This window comes from Erythranthe guttata, chromosome 2, assembly GCF_056151865.1.
Source record: "Erythranthe guttata isolate IM_541 chromosome 2, IM_541, whole genome shotgun sequence".
In the NCBI taxonomy this organism is placed as follows: Eukaryota; Viridiplantae; Streptophyta; class Magnoliopsida; order Lamiales; family Phrymaceae; genus Erythranthe; species Erythranthe guttata.
In genome coordinates this window covers 9,272,317-9,293,887 of record NC_142534.1, presented here as the reverse complement: position 1 = coordinate 9,293,887, position 21,571 = coordinate 9,272,317, and the positions used below count along the sequence as shown (strand labels likewise).

The following is a 21,571-nucleotide window of genomic DNA, read 5'->3' as shown; positions in this document are numbered from 1 at the left end:
TTGCAAGCGCGGGCTCCATGGCGGCTATCATATAACACCTAGCATGAGTGTCAACTTTCTTCCATGCTTCATAAGTTTCTTTTTCACCATCAGTCGCTGTGGCAGGTATAGTGGCAGGAAGTCTCTCGTTAAGAACATAGAGACACCCCTCAACGGTTAGTACAAGCTTAAGACTACGCAACTAATCTAGGTAATTAGGGCCATTAAGTTTATTGTCGAGGATTGACATTATGGGATTCTTAGACATGATTATCTGAGAGGTTTAGAGAAGAGGATTATTAGAGATTCGCGTTAAATGGTTGTTACAATTAAATGTTTGGACTTATGTTATTTGATTGTTCTCCCACTAATTTTATCGAGTTCCACTCCCCTCTAGTAGACAAACGAGAAAACTGATTTTTCTTAATGGGCTTTAGGTCCAATAGACAAATATAGCCCGTAGCTAATCTAGCCCGATTATATTTGCCCAAAGGTAGATCACAATCAATCATATCCACAATATGACCCTAAAATAATTTTCCTCACACTTGATAATGACCTAAGTTAATCTCGCGAATTCAAAATCGTCGTGTGTCAAGTCTAACCTACCAATCAAAGATGCTCATAGAACTTGATTATGCCAAACTAATGCAGTCCCTAGTTAATCTAGCCGACCACGTTAATCTAGCATAACCCTTTTCTATGGCTACCTTCATCGTTATGTCAGTTGAATTACATTTAACTTTACCATAGCACTCCCCGCTAACACGGCTTACTACACTACAATAAAGGGCTACACATAATTCAACCGTTGGCCGAAGGAAAGAAAAATTCAACAAATTGGTTTTTCTTTATAGCTTGAAATAATTCTTAATTAGATTAAGAATGAGGGATTTTATTTAAAAAGTTTTATCTCATCAGAAGGTTCAGATTGGTCTATGTGATTCCTACATCAATGTTCTCTAAAGGTGTATGGAAACGCATATTGTCCTAAGAGAAACATACAACCTAACTATATAATTAATTACATTAATTAATTATTGGGGTTTTCAAAATAATCATAGAACCTCAACTAACATAAATCAATCAAACAATGTTGAGGTACTATTAGTTAAGTTGAACTATAATCAATATTATATGTGTGTTCTATTAATTGAAATCAATTTAACAATTTAAATTAATTAATTAATCTAACACCTATTTACTAAAATAGATGATTGTTGATTCTATTATCTAATTGGGATTAATTGAAAATAATTTTCCGAAAATTAAAATCAATTTGTTTTAAGTTTAATTTTAGAAATCTGAAATAATCTTTTTTTTTATTAATTTTTTATTTTTATTTTCAGTGAACCGGTTCGGCCCGACCGGTTCGGACCGAAACAGTCTGGTTCTGCCCAGTCTAGTTGACCCAAATCAGTGGGCCGGGTCAGTCAGACCGAGAACCGGTCTAACCGACCCGAATCCACGTGGATTCGGTCAATTGGATCGCACACAACCATCGAACCGGCCGGTTCGACCGGTTTGATCCGAACAATTAAAAACTGATGTTTTAAAAATAATTTAAGATCCGATTTTCCAATTTTAAACAATTTTAAAGCAGGAAAAATTCTAAACAATATTTCAAAAATATTTTAAACTTTCGAAAACTCCCAATTACATAATACAACAATCGCTACTTTAATAAATCAAACATGCATAAAAATTATAGCATATTAAAAACGACGCAATTAATTGTGCAACGAGCTCTGATACCACTGTTGGGAATCGGACACGTGTACACAGTGGAAAACAAAAAATTTATGCGATTTAAACAAATTTAAAACACATAAGCACATGCCCGATAATTGAAAATAATTAATTGCGTACCTTTGCGCTTCCAGCGAGATTAAAAACAACATACATGCTTAATTACTTAATCAAAATTAAATCAATTAGCATGCTCGCGTTTAAATCAAATAATCATGCTCGTAATGAATAAACAATTTCATGTAGTCACATAAAATCATACAATTTCTTTACGAAAACGAACATGCATATATTAATTTAAACGAAACCGAATCGAACGACAGTGGAATCGAAACTTTACCTCTTGAAGCGTGAGGTAGGCGCACTAAGCAAAGCGAGATTGCCACGGAAACCAATTCGTGCAATCCGGGGCAGCAACGGCGAAGCAGGAGCGGCGATGATCCGAGCTACGGCGGCGCGTGTGATTCACGCGCTGTCTTCGGGCGGCGCGTGCATCGTCGGCTCGGGGCTGCTCCTCGATTCTTCGATTCTTCGATCTTCCTCCTCTCGGATTTCACCTCGTATACTTCGATCTACTAAAATGTGGCACTAGACAGGAAGTAGTTAGAATAAAACGGAAAGAATGAAAGGAAAAAGATCTACCACGATTGATCGGCCAAGAGGAGGCCGGTTCCGACGAACGAACGGCGGTGTTGGCCGCTGGGGGGAGAACGGCCGAGAGATGGAGCGGCTAGGGTTAGGGTTTCGAGTTGTCTACTGGTGCAAGTCCTATAAATCAAGTATTTATAGTGTCTTGCATAAAATCCTAACGTGCTTAAGTTGGACCGGGCCCAACAGCTTAAGTTCGTTAGTTCTTTTACTCGCTCGTCTCTCTCAATTCGATGATCGGAAAATTGTAACAATTACATTTTAGGAATCATTATAATGTCCTCGTCATTACGAGTGCCAATTCTCAATTTCCAACTGTCTAAAAGTGGAAACCCTAATTCAGTGCATTTTCTAAATTTGGAAACTTCCCGATTTTGAAAGTCCACTAAGATGTTCGCCTATTCTTTTCCTTTTCTTGTTCTCATTCATAATTCCAAATTACGAATGTTGGACCCTATCATATTGACTTTCAATCATGCAAAGATAAAACATTTTTACGTTTGACCGTTTATTCAAAGATCTCATGTGCACGAGTAGTGTGACCCTCGATGGTTCAGGTGTAAGCTAGCCGTGGGCCCACAACCCTTTGTGGTCAAAACTCGTCACTTAGAGTTACGATTAAGATGAAGCTCGTTTCACCTTAACCACCCAACGAATCAAGATTGGCGTCTAGCAACTACGCGTCATGATTCCCTAGATACAAATGAAGTGCCCGCAAGAACCTTTTGATATAGTTTGCGTACATTACGATACCTTCGATTCATATGTCCCGATTGAACTAGAGGCATTGGTTCATCAAGACCTCCTTAGTAGTTCACTAATTGTGCGATCGTTCTAAGTGTTGTAATCGTTACGTGCATGATTTAGAGAATCGAATTCTCTAATCATCACTTAGTCAGCTCTGGCCAGAGACTTAGAGAGATTACAAACTATAAGAACACACAGAACATCGAAGACTATTCTAGTGATCGAATCCCCGACTAATGGGAAAGGCCGATATCCTCATTGGTGGCGTAACCCTTTGACTAGGAACACGTTTAACAGTTATAATACTTAAGTAAATGTCTCACGATCCTAACGATCAATTACTAGTACTTGTAATAACTGTAAGGACTATATCTATGCTTGTGACAAAGGGAAAAAGATATAGAATGCCAAGGTATTTTATCATTAATACGAAAAAGGTTTGTTTATTACCATAATAAATATGAAAGACCACAGCCACATTTTGGCTTGTTGGTGACCTACTCTAACAAAAGGAAAGTAACAATGTTGAGCAAAAGCTAATCCATAAAGAGCGGAATAATGCTTAGCTGGAAGCTTATGCCAAAAGAAAAGTAAGAATGCTTAGCTCGAAGCTAATGCCAAAAGGAAAGTAAGAATTCTTAGCACAAGCTAATTCCATAAGAAGAGGAATAATGCTTAGCTCGAAGCTACTGCCAATAGGAAAGTAAGAATGCTTAGCATAAGCTAATGTCATAAGGAGAAGAATAATGCATAGCTCGAAGCTAATGCTAAGAGGAAAGTAAGAATGCTTAGCAAAAGCTAATTCCATAAGGAGCGGAATAATGCTTAGCTCGAAGCTAATGCCAAAAGCAAAGCAAGAATGCTTAGCTCGAAGCTAATGCCAAAAGGAAAGTAAGAATTCTTAGCACAAGCTAATTCCATAAGAAGAGGAATAATGCTTAGCTCGAAGCTAATGCCAAAAGGAAAGTAAGAATGCTTAGCACAAGCTAATTCTATAAGGACAAGAATAAAGCTTATCTCAAAGCCAATGCCCAATAGGAAAGTAAAAATGCGTAGCACAAGCTCATTCCATAAGGAGGGGAATAATGCTTAGCTCGAAGCTAATGCCAAAATGAAAGTAATAATGCTTAGCTCTAAGCTACTGCCGAAAGGAAAGTAAGAATGCTTGGCACAATTTAATTCCATAAGGAGAGGAATAATGCTTAGCTCAAAGTTGCTGCCCAAAAGGAATGTAAGAATGCTTAGCTCAAGCTAATTCCACGAGGAGTGGAAAAATGCTTAGCTTGAAGCTATGGCCAAAAGGAAACTAAGAATTCCTAGCTCGAAGCTAATGCCAAAAGAAAAGTAAGAATACTTAGCACAAGCTAATTCCATAGGAAGAACAATAATGCTTTGCTCGAAGCTAATGCCAAAAGAAATGTAAGATTGCTTAGCACAAGAAAATTCCATCAGAAGAGGCATAACACTTAGCTGAAGGCCAATGCCAAAAGGAAAGAAAGAATGCGTAGCACAAGCTAATTCCATAAGCAGAAGAATAATTATTAGCTCGAAATTAATGCCCAAAAGGAAAGTAAAAATGCTTAGCCAGGGCCGGTCCGGCCTAAATGGAGGCCTAGAGCGAAACTTGAAAAATGTGGCCTCTCTAAGCGTAATGAGCTAAATGATTAACTTCATTGTAATAAACGAGTTTACAAAAATTGGATGATTCTTTGGGCCTCGTTAAAACTTTCTTAGGGAAAACCCGATGGGACAAAACCCCTAAAGAAGGAAAAAGAGTACCCTAACCCAAAAAAAATGTAAAAAAAAATACAATTAAGATTACATGATACAAACATCAAATTATCATTCAATTTATTGTAGCTTCATCTTAAACACCTTGGTATACCATCACCTACAAAAATACCAATCAAATAGCAGCATAATCATTTGAAATGTCTTTTTGTTGCACTTTTAGATGCAAAATCATCAATTATACTATCGTATGAAATATTTTCCAATATATTTTTTTCAATACATAATATGGCTAATGCATTAAGCCTTTCTTAAGAAATTGTGGTTCTTAAATAAGATTTCAACAACTTTAATTTGTAAAAACTTCTTTCGACGGATGCCACAATAATAGGGATAGTCAATAATATTCTATAAGCAATCATAACATTTGGAAATATATCCATACTTTTTACGAACTCTAATATCTTAATGGAATTCCATGGTTTATTTAATTCATACGATTCACTTGGTAACATAACTTGCAATATCTCTAATTCTGAGAGTAAATCTCTAGCTTTAACATCAGAAACATCATCAAATTTTAAAGCATTTTCAAGATTCTCACAACAACACTTTAATTCTTCACTATCTAATGAAATTAATTTTATTGCATTGAATAAAAATCCAAAAATAGATTGAAACAATTGCAACTGTTCAAACCTACTCTTTAGTTGAGAAAGAGCATTATCCACAATTACAAGAAAATAATTCGTTCTAAAATATTCTTCTGGTGATGCATGTTCTCTTTCATTATTAGAAGTTTCATCAAAATGTCTCTTTCGACAAAGTCTTCTTCTTATGAAAAATATAGGCTCAATTTCCATATCAATTGCTATCTTTTTAGCATCTATAATTGCTGAATTCAATCCATTTATTCTATAATTTTCAAAAAATGAAATAAGCCCTTCCAACTATTTAACAACAATATCAAGACACATATCTTCATATTGTAATTTTTTTCTAACTACATTAATTCGAAGCAAAACATCATGCCAAATGACTAAAATTAGTATAAATTCAACATTTGAAAGTTCTCATTTAGTATCTCCACTCAGTTTGGCATCATCACTAACTTCTACCAACTTAAGCAAAGCTTCTAAGAGTTTGGAAACTTGAGATGAAATTTCTTTAACACTATCAATATGGCTTTCCCAATGTGTAGTTGACAATGACTTTAAAGTTAGCCCATCAATATAATCAAGTAAAACATTCCAACGTTTTGTGGAATTAGCAAACACAGTATATATGCATTGACAAGCTCCAAAAAAACTTTTTGCTTTGATACTAGAGTTTGCCATTTCACAAAGAATCAAATTAAGACAATGAGAAGCACATGGCATATAAAACGCTCTTGGGTTAATGTCAAACAATCTTCTTTGAACACCTATATTTTTTCCATTCATATTAGAGCCATTATCATACCCTTGTCCCCGAACAATATGAATATTAAGTGAAAGAGATGTTAACACAAATTTCAATTCATTAAAAAGTCCAAATCCAGAAGTATCAACCACTTTTCTATATTCTAAAAAGTACTCTTCTATTTTTATTGGAGTATTTGACACATCTACACATCTTATGATTACTGTCATTTGTTCTTGATGACTTTCATCGGGAGTACAATCAAGGATTACTGAATAATATTTTGCATTTTTTATAATTGCATCTTTGACCCTTGAAGCTAGAATTTGTATCAACTCATTCTGTATTTTATGGCTATGATAATGATAATGAATGTTTTTATCTTGAATAAGACGAAAATGATGTTGCATAACTGGATCAAACTCTCCAATCATTTCAATTAAACCCAGAAAAATTTCCATTAGTATCTTCATTAAGTCGTTCATTTGTACCACGAAATGCTAAATTATGTACTGCAAGACATTTCACAACAACAATTATTCGAAGCATAACTTGTTTCCAATGTTGAGTGTCTTGTTTAATTAGCTCTTGCATTTCTCTATCAATTGTTTGATTTTTGCTCAATCGAATTCGTAACTCAACACAACTTCTTAAGTTCATGAGATGTTCTTTACTATTTTCATGTTGTGTAAGTTTCTCGCTAAGATGTTTCCAATCACAAATTCCTTCATTTGCTATTATGCTTCAACTAGGCATTGTTTTAAATAACTTGCAACAAAAACAAAATACTTGATCTAAATCCTTGGACTAAATAAGCCAATTTCTATCATTTTTTCGCCATTCGATAATACACGAATATAAAAGTTTGAAGAGAAATGCCTACCAAGTTTATCAATAGGATATTCTAAATTTGATTGTCTTTAGGACCTTTTTCTACGAGCAAATCTCTAAACTTTGCATCTAAACCATCCCAGACCCTTGGGCCATAAATATCAACATCTAAATTTGGTTCATTAATAAATTTGGTTCATTAAATATATGATCATTTTTTTCATTCATATTCACTTTAGTCTCTTTTTCAATTATATCACCAATTTCTTCATCACACAAGTTTTAGTCTCGTCATTTACTTCATTAGCATTTTCTAAATTCTCAACTATTGTGTCACCTAAACCATCACGATCTTTTAAAATCCATTTACCCATAGTTTTTCTCAATACTTTATCCTCTTCTTCTTGTCTTTTTCTTTTTTTGGTTTTTTTCATAGCCAGTTGCTTGTTTTCTAGGAAACGTATTCAATTTTTGGTGAAAAAACTAGACTCTTGCAATAGTAAAACACTATCAACATTCAATAAATACAAAATAAAGTCAAGTAAGGCAAATAAACGATATCACCTGGTGATGTCAATTTTCTTCGTTCTGAAATTGAAAATCAAATTCGGAGTCACACGAAGGAGATACGTCTTCCCAGATATCAACCTCGCTATCAAAATTTCAATGTATCATCTGTAGCGTAGCGTGTGCTTGTGTGGTTTTCATAATTATTAATTAGTGAATATGATTAATAATTATTAACTAATTAATAACCATTGGCTAAGCAATTATATAATGGAAAAATCACTGATTTGAAATCAGAGAAAATAGAAAATAAAATTAATTACATAATGAACAATTACCTTTGGCTGAGCAATTGAGCAAATTATCCTCTCATGTTTGCTATGCCTTCTTGATTCTGGATTTTAAAAGTAAAGCCAAAATAAATAAATAAAACAGGAAATTAATTTTTTTCCGAACAAATAAGAGAAGAATAGAAACCCCAAGGGAGAAAGAAGCTACAAAAAATTCGTGAAGACCTTAAAACTTACCCAAAAAAATAGCAGAAAGTGGGGACTATCGAGCTTCGACCGGAAATAAGATGGTGACGTCGTGACGGTGACGTTGACGGTGGAATAATGCGAAAAATTGGGTAATGCTAATTCCATAAGGAGAGGAATAATGCTTAGCTCGAAACTAATGCCCAAAAGGAAAGTAAGAATGCTTAGCATAAGCTAATTCCATAGGAAGAGGAATAATGCTTAGCTCAAAGGTAATGCCAAAAAGAAATTAAGAATCCTTTGCACAAGCTAATTCCATAAGGAGAGGAATAATACTTAGCTCGAAGCTAATGACCAAAAGCAAAGTAAGAATGCTTAGCACAAGCTAATTCCATAAGGAGCGGAATAATGCTTAGCTAGAAGCTAATGCCCAAAAGGAAAGTAAGAATGCTTAGCACAAGCTGATTCCATGAGGAGCAGAATAATGCATAGCTCGAAGCTAATGCCAAAAGGAAAGTAAGAATGCTTAGCTCGAAGCTAGTGCCAAAAGGAAAGTAACAATGCTTAGCACAAGCTAAGTCCATAAAAATAGAAATAATGCTTAGCTCGAAGCTAATGCCAAAAGGAATGTGAGAATGCTAAGCACAAGATAATTCCATAAGAAGAGGAATAATGATTAGTTCGAAGATAATGCCAAAAGGAATGTAAGAATGCTTAGAACATGCTAATTCCATTAGAAGAGGAATAATGATTACCTCGAAGCTAATGCCCAAAAGGAAGGTAAGAATGCTTACAAGGAGCGGAATAATGCTTAGCTCGAAGATAATGCCAAAAGGAAAGTAAGATTTCTTAGTTTGAAGCTAATGCCAAAAGCAAATTAAGAATGCTTAGCTCAAAGCTAATTCCAAAAGGAAATCAAGAATGCTAAGCACAAGCTAATTCCATAAGAAGAGGAACAACTCTTAGCTCGAAGCAAATCCCAAAAGGAATGTAAGAATACTTTGCACAAGCTAGTTCCATAACTAGAGGAATAATGCTTAGATCGAAGCTAATGCTCAGAGGAAAGTAAGAGTTCTTAGCTCGAACTAATGCCAAAAGGAAAGTAAGAATGCTTAACATAAGCTCATTCCATAAGAAGAGGAATAATGCTTAGCTCGAAGCTAATGCCATAAGGAAGGTAAGATTCCTTAGCACAGGCTAAATCCTTAAGAAGAGGAATAAAACTTAGCTCGAAGCTAATGCCAAAAGGAAAGTAAGAATTCTTAGCACAAGATAATTCCATAATAAGAGGAATAATGCTTAGCTCAAATCTAATGCCAAAAGGAAAGTAAGAATGCTTAGCACAAGCTAATTCCATAAGGAGAAGAATAATGCTTAGCTCGAAGCTAATACCCAAAAAGAAAGTAAGAATGCTTAGCAAAAGCTAATTCCACAAGGATCGGAATAATTCTTAGCTTGAAGCTTATGCCAAAAGCAAGGTAAGAATGCTTAGCTCGATGCTAATACCAAAAGAAAAGTAAGAATTCTTAGCACAAGCTTATTCCATAAAAAGAGGAATTATGCTTAGCTCGAAGCTACTGCCAAAAGGAATGTAAGAATTCTTAGCACAAGATAATTTCTTAAGGACAGGAATAACGCTTATCTCAAAGCCAATGCCCAATAGAAAAGTAAGAATGCTTTGCACAATCTCATTCCATAAGGTGCGGAATAATGCTTAGCTCGAAGCTAATGCCAAAAAAAAAAGTAATAATGCTTAGCTGCAAGCTAATGCCGAAAGGAAAGTAAGAATGCTTAGCACAAGCTAATTCCATAAGGACAAGAATAATGCTTACCTCAAAGCTAATGCCCAAAACGAAAGTAAGAATGCTTAGCACAAGCTAATTCCATAAGAAGAGGAATAACGCTTAGGTCGAAGTTAATGCCAAAAGTAAAGTAAGAATGCGTAGCTCAAAGCTAATGCCAAAAGGAAAGTAAGAATGCTTAGCACAAGCTAATTCCATAAGAAGAGGAATCATGCTTAGCTCGAAGCAAATTCCAAAAGGAAAGTAAGAATGCTTAGCACAAGCTAATTCCATAAGGACATGAATAATGCTTATCTCAAAGCCAATGCACTAAGGATTCTTACTTTCCTTATGAGCATCATCTTCGAGCTAAGTATTATCCCTCTTCTTATGGAATTTGCTTGAGCTAAGGATTCTTAATTTTCTTTTCGCACTAGCTTAGAGCTAAGTATTATTCCTCTTCTTATGGAATTTTCTTGTGCTAAGGATTCTTAATTTCCTTTTGGAATTACCTTCGAGCTAATTATTATTCCTCTTCTTATGGAATTAGCTGGTGCTAAGCATTCTTAATTTCCTTTTGGCATTAGCTTTGAGCTGAGCATTATTCCTCTTCTTATGGAATTATCTTGTTCTAAGCATTCTTACTTTCATTTTGGCATTAGCTTCGAGGTAAGGATTATTTCTCTTCTTATGGAATTAGCTTGTGCTAAACATTCATACTTTTGTTTTGGCATTAGCTTCGAGCTAAGCATTCTTACTTTCCTTTTGATATTAACTTTGAGTTAAGCATTTTTACTCTTCTTATGGAATTAGCTTGTGTTAAGCATACTTTCTTTCCTTTCGTCATTAGCTTCGAGCTAAGCATTCTTACTTTCTCGGGCGTTCGGCACCGGCGGGGCCAGTGTGGGGGGCTGCCTTCCCCAAACTAGTCGCTCCCAACGTTTTCGATGCAATTCTCGGAATCTGACCAAATGGTCCTGACAACCACTCTGCCAAATTCAATATCCTACGTGCTCGTAATTTTAATTATTTTTCTCGGTTCGGATAATTTTCGGACGTTCGGCACCGGCAGAGCTGGTGTGCGGGGCTGCCTTGCCCGAACTAGTCGCTCCCGACGTTTTCGAAGCAATTCTCGAAATCGGATCAAATGGTCCCGACAACCATTGTGCCAAATTCAATTTCCTATATGCTCATAATTTTTATTCTTTTTTTCGGGTCTGAAAATTTTCGGACATTCGGCACCCGCTGGGCCGGTGTGCGGGCTTGCCCAAACTAGTCGCTCCCGACGTTTTCGAAGCAGTTCTCGAAATCTGACCAAACGGTCCCAACAAACACCGTGCCAAATTCAATTTCCTATGTGCTCGTAATTTTTATTATTATTTTCGGGTCGGAAAATTTTCGAACGTTCGACAACGGCTTGGCCGGTTTGCAGCACCGACAGGGTCAGTGTGTGAGGCTACCTTGCCCAAACCAGTCGCCCCCGACGTTTTCGAAGCAATTCTCGAAATCTGACCAAACGGTCCCGACAACCACTGTGCCAAATTCAATTTTCTACGTGCTCGTAATTTTTGTTATTTTTTTTGGGTCGGAAATTTTTCGGACGTTGGGCACCGGCTGGGCCGGTGTGCAGGGCTGCCTTGCCCAAACTAGTCGCTCCCAACGTTTTCGAAGCAATTCTCGAAATCTGACCAAACAGTCCCAACAACCGCTGTGCCAAATTCAATTTCCTATGTCCTCGTAATTTTTATTATTTTTTCGAGTCGGAAAATTTTCGGACGTTTGGCACTAGTTGGGCCGGTGTGCGGGGCTGCCTTGCCCAAACTAGTAGCTCCGACGTTTTCGAAGCATTTTTCTCGAAATATGACCTAACGGTCCCGACAACCACTGTGCCAAATTCAATTTCCTAAGTCCTCGTAATTTTTATTATTTTTTTCGGGTCGGAAAATTTTCGGACAGTCGGCACCGGCTGGGCCGGTGTGCGGGGCTGCCTTGCCCAAACTAGGCGCTCCCGAAGTTTTCGAAGCAATTCTCGAAATCTGACCAAACGGTCCTGACAACCACAGTACCAAATTAAATTTCCTACGTCCTCGTAATTTTTATTATTTTTTTCGGGTCGGAAAATTTTCGGACGTTCGGCACCGGATGGGCCGGTGTGCGGGGCTGCCTTGCCCAAACTAGTCGCTCCCGACGTTTTTGAAGAAATTCTCGAAATCAGACCAAACGGTCCCGACAACCACTGTGCCAAATTCAATTTCCTACGTGCTTGTAATTTTTATTATTTTTTTCGGGTCGTAAAATTTTCGGACGTTCGGCCCGCAAGGGGCAACGAAGCTAACTGGCGCGATCCCACATCGAGGGGTGCAACGCCGACCGACCTTGATCTTCTGAGAAGGGTTCGAGTGAGCATACCTGTCGGGACCCGAAAGATGGTGAACTATGCCAGAGCGGGGCGAAGCCATAGGAAACTCTGGTGGAGGCCCGCAATGATACTGACGTGCAAATCGTTCGTCTGACTTGGGTATAGGGGCGAAAGACTAATCGAACCATCTAGTAGCTGGTTCCTCCGAAGTTTCCCTCAGGATAGCTGGAGCTCGAGCGCGAGTTCTATCGGGTAAAGCCAATGATTTGAGGCATCGGTGGCGGAACACCCTCGACCTATTATGAAACTTTAAGTAGGTAGGACGGTGCGGCTGCTTTGTTGAGCCGCACCAGGGAATCGAGAGCTCCAAGTGGGCCATTTTTGGTAAGCAGAACTGGCGATGCGGGATGAACTGAAAGCCGGGTTACGGTACCCAACTACGCGCTAACCTAGATCCCACAAAGGGTGTTGGTCGATTAAGACAGCATCACTGTGGTCATGGAAGTCGAAATCCACTAAGGAGTGTGTAACAACTCACCTGCCGAATCAACTAGCCCCGAAAATGGATGGCGCTAAAGCAAGCTACCTATACCCGGCCGTCGGGGCAAGAGCCAGGCCCCGATGAGTAGGAGGGCGCGGCGGTCGCTGCAAAACCCTGGGCGTGAGCCCGGGCAGAGCAGTCGTCGGTGCGGATCTTCGTGGTAGTGGCAAATATTCAATTGAGAACTTTGAAGGCCGAAGAGGGGAAAGGTTCCATGTGAACGGCACTTGCTCTTGGGTTTGTCGATCCTAAGGGTCGGGGGAAGCCCGACAGACAGCGTGTTCAACGCGTGCTCCGAAAGGGAATCAGGTTAAAATTCTTGAACCGGGACGCGGCGGCTGACGGCAACGTTAGGGAGTCCAGACATGTCGGCGAGGTCCTCGGGAATAGTTATCTTTTCTGTTTAACAACCTGCCCACACTAGAAACGGCTCAGCCGGAGGTAGGGTCACGGTGGCGACCAAAGCCCGAGTAGTTGATATGCCCGTGGAATGCCATCGCCTGATCGTGGCGGATAGCGCGCACCATCGGCGTGCCTTGGCAACTGCGCGCTCCTGGTGCTGGCCAGCGGGCTCCCGTTTAGCCCCGTCTTGAAGCACGGACCAAGGAGTCTGACATGTGTACGAGTCAACGGGCTAGTAAACCCGCAAGGCGTAAGGAAACTGACTGGCGCGATCCCCCTCGAGGGGTGCAACACCGACCGACCTTGATTTTCTGAGAAGGGTTCGAGTGAGCATACTTGCCGGGACCTGAAAGATGGTGAACTATGCCTGAGCGGGGCGAAGCCAGAGGAAACTCTGGTGGAGGCCCGCAGCGATACCGACGTGCAATTCATTCGTCTGACTTGGGTAAAGGGGCGAAAGACTAATCGAACCACTAGTAGTTGGTTCCCTCCGAAGTTTCCCTCCGGATAGCTGGAGCTCGAGCGTGAGTTCTATCGGGAAAAGCCTATGATTAGAGGCACCGGGGGCGCAACGCCCTCGACCCATTCTCAAACTTTACGTTTTTGAAGCAATTCTCGAAATCTGAACAAACGTTCCCAACAACCACGATGCCAAATTCAATTTCCTACATCCTCGTAATTTTTATTATTTTTTCGGGTCGGAAAATTTTCAAACATTCGGCACTGGCTGGCCTGGTGTGCGGGGAAGCCTTGCCCAAACTAGTCGCTCCCGACGTTTTCGAAGCAATTCTCGAAATCAGACAAAACGGTCCCGACAACCACCGTGCCAAATTCAATTTCCTACGTCCTCGTAATTTTTAAACGAAGCTATCGCTATGCACAACGTTTTCTACAAGGTAAACGCTTCTGGAATTGCATACGACGTTCGGCTGATCAGACTGCTCAAGGTGAGCCGTGCAGTCTGCATCCACATGTGTGCGGGGCTCGAACCCCACTACATCGAACTGTTCGCGAAACTCGCTGGAAAGCCGGTTTTTCCGGTCGGTCTTCTCCCACCGGAAAAAACGGGATCACACTGCAAATCGATCGAACACACCGATTTTTAACTGGCTCGACCGACAAAAGCCTAGGTCAGTGGTTTTTGTAGGGTTTGGGAGTGAGACTAAGATCAGCAAAGAACAAATCCACGAGATTGGTTACGGGGTCGAACTCTCCGATGTACCGTTTATATGGGCACTGAGAAAACCCGACGAAAACTGCGACGATGACAAATTGTTGCCGCTTGGGTTTCGCCAACGTACGGCGGAGCAAGGGCTAGTGCAATTAGGGTGGGCCCCACAGAGGGAGATCCTCATGCATCCTTCAATCGGTGGGTCCCTATTTCATGCGTGGTGGGGTTCGATTATCGAAACTATGCAATATGGGCATGTTCTTGTTCTTTTGCTGTTTGTTTTCGACCAGCCGTTGAATGCGAAGCTGATTGTGGAGAAGGGTTTGGGGGTTGAAGTCGAGAGAGATGAAGAAGATGGCTCGTTAAATTGAAACTGCGTTGCTAATGCTTTGAAGAAAGCTATGGTTTCCGATGAGTTGCGACAACGGTCTGAAATAGCTGGCCGTGAGATCTTCGGTGATCGTAAGCTTCATCGGACTTACATTAATAAATTTCCCGAGTATTTGAAACGTAAAAAGTCATATAGATAATTGATACATTGTCACATTGTAATAGTGTCACGGTTAGCATTTGGTCACGTGACTCGATTCAGACAAGAAAAATCGATAATTTCTTCATTGCTTGATGATCCGACCGAGTTCTAGAAAAATATTATGTAATTCATCTTTGTCCTGCATCCATTGAGAGCAAGAAGAATAAGCTGTTGTAGCTACGCGTAGAATTAATGTCATATATTTGTTTGAAGATGTGTGCAAATTATTTATGTCTCGATATGCAATGAGAGATGCAGGTTATAACGAAAAAAAAAATTAACTCAAAAGAGTATAGCCAGAGTTAAAAGTTTCGTTGTCATAAATTTTATACCTAAAACAAAACAAAAACACCCTGAAGTTTTCTATTTTATGAGTAACTGTGAAATTAAACATACTGAACCAGAAAAAGCAGAAGGCGTACCATTTTTTTAAGATTCCATCCAACAGTCAATTATGACTGTGATCCCTCCTCAATATACGACAATATACAATATCGTGCCTCGTTTTCCAAGAACACGTTTGGATTAGATCTGAGCGAAGAATTTATATTCTCTGATATTTGAGAAATCTTTTCCATGTCATCAGTTTGCAGATGAATTTTCTGACTATGGAACAACAATCGACCGGCGTCTTATTTACAAGGAGCTAACATTGGCAGAAGATACATTTTAATTACTGCTCTTTCTTCCTTTACCCTCATACAATTTAACTCGAAATTTATAAATTCAAAAAAAAAAAAAAAGGGACTCGGAAAATAAAGATATTATGCAAACCTGGGTTGAAAACATAGAATTTGGGATACTAACAGCAAAACCTTCTGAAGTAACAATTGATGCAGTTTTGAGATCCATTTTTACCAGTTCACCTTCTTCATTTCCAACCTGCAGAAAGAATAGCAAGAAGAGAAAAGGTAACGAAAAAGATAGAGGGAACAAGGGTCAAAACGTGAGTCAAACATTTTGAAACGAACATATTAAATTCACTCGGTGAACATATATAAAAAAACTATAGAACATTTGAAATCCCTCATAACAAATCCATTGACTTTGTTTAGATGAATTCTTTGACGAGGGATTTCGAATCTTTAGCTCTCAACTTGAACTAGTTTTTGAGTTGAAATCCACTTTATAATAGAGGTTGTTTGAAATTCTCTAGTCAAATTCAAATCTTTCAATCCAAATGCAAGGAATCCTAAAAAAAACTTAACCACTAAAAAAATGCGAAACATTAAACATAAACAACTCTAGGAAAACGTACTTTAATTGTGTCGCCCATCGAAAATTGTTTAGAATTTTGTACGTCGAGACCACTAAGAACACTCCCATGTATGTATTTACATGCAAAAGCAGTAGGCACTCCTGTATGATAGATGGAAAATAAGTAGTCAGATTTAATATGTAGCAACAAACTAAGAAACATCACGAATTTTGACTATGCACTTATCAAACTACTTAATAATTGGCAAACGCTATTACTTTCAAACCAAAAGCCTGTAACTAAAAATATTTCCCGATGTCGAATGAACCAATGAAGTTACTCTGTGGTGCAATTACTATATAAACCATGGCAGCTAGAAAAGTGTTAACAATACCCACAAATCTGCATGATAATATTTCATAATTCTAGAAATAAGCACTTAAAACCATGTTAGCTCACGATCTATAATTCTCGAGAATTAAATAACATATTAAATTGGCAAGGAAGAAAATATAATCCGAAAAAAAAAACATTTCCTCTTTTCAAGTCAACGTGAGTGTGAAGTGACGTTCTGGATCCGGGGTAACACGATGCTTAAGAACGACATTGATGGCTTTTACAAGAACATCGCACTATACATCGGGCATTCGCCTTAATTCAGAAATTATAGCTCATAAAAAAAATGGAAAACAATAACGAACTTTGTATCTTCGTATTTGTTACATGATTAATTCATAATTGCAAGAAGAATAATCAATGAAGCAAATCTATTTGTGATGTAGTGGGTCAAACATCATTTATGGTTGGTGGTGTTGGAGACTAAACCACTTTACATTCCAAACTACAAGTTCATGAATAAGCCTGGAGCTTTCAAACTTCCAAGTTCATGAAGTTGCTATTTTTCAGTGCTGATATTTATTTTCGTATTTAAGTTTCTTGATAATTATAACATGGCTAGCCTATAAGTTTGGTGTACGGAAGGAGAAATGGCAGATCGGAACTTGTGTAATTGAGATTTGCATTTCTTGAAGTTTCATCTTAATACCACCCTCATCATTTGGTATCACGAGCCAATCTCGTTTGGGCCTGTGTCTTCTTTCTCGATGGCAGCAAGAAGAGGAAGAGGTGGGCGTGGAAGAAATAACCCAATCATGGAAAACTTGGGTGATGAACGAAATGCTGAAATTCAAACTCTCCGAAGACAAGTTGAGGAGTTAACGTTGCGTCTCGAGCGTCAGGAAGCCAGAAGTGGACGAGGTTCTATTCATGGTTATTCCAGTGATGACTCAGAGCTAACGAATCCTTTTGCTGAGAGCCAGCATCAAAATTTTGGTAGAAGAATGTCATATCCTTCGGACACTCTAAAGGTTGATCTACCAGAATTCCAGGGACGCCTTCAACCGGATGAGTTTTTGGATTGGCTTAGTGCTGTAGAGAAATTCTTTGAGTACAAAGAAATTCCCGAGAATCAAAAAGTGAAGTTGGTGGCGACCAGGCTCCGCGGTTATGCATCCTCTTGGTGGGATAAGGTACAAGATATGAGATTAAGAAAAGGAAAGCCGAAGATTGCTTCATGGGAAAAAATGAAAGCACGATTACAAGAAAATTTTCTACCCCTGAATTTTGCTCAAAATATATTTATGCAATTTAATACTTTACAACTGGGCAATAGAAGTGTGGTTAACTATACAGAAGAATTTAGAAATTAATGGCTCGTTGTGACAATCAAGAGTCTGAAGATCATCTTATTGCAAGACATGTTAATGGCTTGAGACTACCCATTAGAGATGAAGTGGAGTTTCAGCAGGTGTGGAAGTTAAACGACGCCTATCAATTGGCCTTAAAAGTTGAATCAAAATTATCAAGACGGGGTGCGAGGAAGTTTGTGGATATTCAAAGCCTCTATCCATCCAAACCCGAACTTTCCAATCAAAATCGCCCTAAAAGAGGCAAACGTGAGAATAATTCAGCAGCAAACAAAGCTAAACCTGCCAATTGTTTCAAATGCGGCCAACCTGGACATTACATGAATGAGTGCCCGAAGCGGAGGAGTGATGCTCGTATGGGGCTTGTGGGTGAAGAAGGAACGGAAAAACAAATAGAAGAACCAGAGCCAAAATATGATGAAGATGCCAATTACGAGCGCGAAGAGATTGAGCCAGAGGAGGGAGAATGCTTTGTAATTCAACGAGTTCTTGCTTCCCCCAAGCAAGATAGCGATGAAAATTGGCTACGGCACATCTTTAGGACACGGTGTAAATCTCATGGAAAGGTATGTTCTCTCGTCATTGATGGAGGTAGTTTCGAGAATTTTGTTTCCCAGGAGATGGTGGACAAGCTCAGACTCAAGGTTGTACCCCACCCAAGACCGTATGCTGTCTCATGGATAAACAAGGACAATGAGATAAAAATTGAGAAGAAATGTCTCGTTTTTTTTCTATGGGAAAAAAATATTATGACGAAGTATGGTGTGATGTAACTCCAATGGATGTTGGACACCTATTATTGGGTAGACCTTGGCAATATGATAGAGGCACAATCCATGAGGGAAGAAGAAATATTTATAAGTTTATGGTGGGAAAAACTGAAATTCTTCTTTTACCATGTAAAGATGTTTGTGAACCCAAACCTGTAAAAAAAGAAGAGGGTCATGCCTTACTTACTTTGTCGCAGTTTGAGAAGGAAGTTAAAAGAGATAGGTTAATCTATCTTCTGATCGTCGATGGAACTACACAATCCACAAAAATTCCAGCCGATGTTAAAATTCTATTAGAGGAGTTCAATGATGTTGCTCCAAAAGAATTGCCGAGTGACCTTCCACCTCTAAGAGAGATTCAACATCAAATTGATTTGATTCTAGGAGCTTCACTTCCCAACAAAGCCCACTATCGGATGAGTCCAAAAGAACACGAAGAGCTTCATCGGCAGGTAGTGGAATTGTTGAACAAAGGTTACATCAGGGAGAGCTTAAGTCCTTGTGTTGTCCCGTCACTACTTACTCCAAAGAAGGATGGGTCTTGGCGCATGTGTACTGATAGTCGGGCGCTTAATCGAATCACTATCCGATATCGATTTTCCATACCGAGAATTGATGATATGTTTGATATATTGGCTGGTGCACAAATATTCTCGAAAATTGATCTCAGAAGCGGATATCATCAAATTCGAATCAAGCCGGAAGATGAATGGAAGACGGCGTTCAAAACAAGAGAAGGCCTGTACGAATGGCTTGTTATGCCATTTGGCCTTAGCAATGCTCCAAGCACGTTCATGAGGGTAATGAATCAAGCTCTTCACTCTTTAATGGAAAATTTATTGTTGTGTATTTCAATGATATTCTTATCTACAGTCGAAACCCTTCTGACCACATTGAACATTTAAGAATGGTCCTTATGAAACTGAGACAAGAAAAACTCTACATCAATCTGGGAAAGTGTTCTTTTATGACCACTCATCTTGTTTTCCTAGGATTCGTATTAACTCCCGCAGGGATTATGGTGGATGATGGAAAAATCAAGGCCGTTCAAGAATGGCCTATTCCTAAGAGTTTACACGAGGCTCGGAGTTTCCATGGATTAGCTTCATTTTATCGGCGGTTTATTCGAAATTTTAGCACCGTTGCAGCACCATTAACATATTGCTTGAAGAAGAGGGAATTTATTTGGACACCAGATACGACCAAGAGCTTTGAGCTTATCAAGGAAAAGTTGTCTACTGCCCCGGTCCTTGTGCTTCCAGATTTTGAGAAAATCTTTGAGGTCGATTGTGATGCATCTCATATTGGAATTGGAGGAGTACTCAGTCAAGAAGGACTCCCCATTGCCTTCTACAGCGAAAAGCTAAATGAGACAAGGAAAAAGTATTCTACGTATGATATTGAGTTCTACGCTATTGTTCAGACTCTTCGTCATTGGAGACCTTATCTCATCCAAAGAGAATTTATCCTCAACTGTGACCATGAATCCCTCAAGTATATTAACTCTCAAGCTAATTTGAATAGGAGACATGCAGGTTGGGTTTCTTTCTTACAAGAACACACTTTTATCTTAAGGCATAAAAGTGGCAAGCTTAACAAAGTGGCCGATGCACTTAGTCGAAGAATTGCTTTGTTAACTACATTGACCACGCAACTTGAGGGTTTTGATGTCATAAGGACAATGTATTCGGAGGATCTCGAGTTTAAAGAAATCTGTCACAGGAGCACAAAATGAGGCTATGAAGATTATTGCCTGAGTAATGGATTTCTCTTTAAAGGTCCACGACTATGCATTCCTAAATCTTCACTTAAGGAGCGCATCATCAAGGAACTTCACAGCGGAGGACTCGGCGGACATTTTGGGCGTGATAAAACCTTGCTGCTGGTTAAGGAAAAATATTTTTGGTATGGTCTTTATGGAGACGTCGCAAAAATTGTGAAAAGATGTCGTATATGCCAAACCTGCAAAGGACAAACACAAAACACCGGTGCTTATATCCCATTGCCTATTCCTAATGTTCCGTGGGAGGACGTTAGCATGGACTTTGTTGTTGGGTTACCAAGAACACAACGAGGTTTCGATTCCATCTTTGTAGTGGTTGATCGATTCTCCAAGAGGGCCCATTTTATTCCATGCAAGAAAACTATGGATGCCTCGTATATAGCTGCTCTTTATTTCAATGAGGTTGTGAAGCTTCATGGAATTCCGAAATCCATCACTTCTAATCGTGATTCTGAATTCCTTAGCCATTTTTGGAGAAGTCTTTGGAAGAAAATCGGTATTAGTTTGTTGTACAGTAGTGCGTATCATCCTCAAACCGATGGGCAGACCGAAGTGGTCAACCGAACTTTAGGAAATTTGCTTCGGAGTTTCGCTTCCAAGAGAATAAAGCAATGGGATCTCGTTCTTCCTAGAGCTGAATTTGCGTATAATTCAGCTGAGAATCGCTCTACAGGAAAAAGTCCATTTGAAATTGTTTATGGACGTGCTCCTGGCCACTATCTCGATCTTTCTAATGTCACCACATCTAATAAAAAGGCTGAAGATTTTACAACTACCATGACCAAAATTCACGAAGAAGTCCAAAAGAAACTTGCGGAAAGTACTGCATCTTACAAGAAGGCTGCCGATAGTCACCGTCGAGTTCAAACTTTCGAGGAAGGTGATTTTGTTTGGGTTTATTTTAAAAAAGAAAGGTTTCCAGCTGGGGCATATCATAAACTCAAGGAGAAAAAGGTTGGTCCTTGTCGGATTCAAAAAAAAATTAACGATAATGCGTACAAGGTTGATCTTCCAGCTCATTTACGTACTCATTCTACGTTCAATGTTCTTGACTTAGTTCCTTATCACGGCGAGAATGATTTGAACTCAGAGATGAGTTCTTTTCCACCCGGAGAGGATGATGTAGTGGGTCAAACTTCATTTATGGTTGGTGGTGTTGGAGACTAAACCACTTTACATTCCAAACTACAAGTTCATGAATAAGCCTGGAGCTTTCAAACTTCCAAGTTCATGAAGTTGCTATTTTTCAGTGCTGATAT

General features: G+C 39.0%; 3 pseudogenes; 2 read left to right on the top strand and 1 right to left on the bottom strand.

Moving 5' to 3' along the window:
- Positions 1-5,045: 5,045 nt before the first annotated feature.
- On the bottom strand, positions 5,046-7,460 carry LOC148772276 (uncharacterized; annotated as a pseudogene).
- A 4,670-nt stretch (positions 7,461-12,130) lies between these two features.
- On the top strand, positions 12,131-12,903 carry LOC148772275 (25S ribosomal RNA; annotated as a pseudogene; the record flags this gene model as incomplete).
- A 612-nt stretch (positions 12,904-13,515) lies between these two features.
- Positions 13,516-15,191, top strand: LOC148772274 (putative UDP-rhamnose:rhamnosyltransferase 1; annotated as a pseudogene).
- The last annotated feature ends 6,380 nt before the right edge of the window (positions 15,192-21,571 follow it).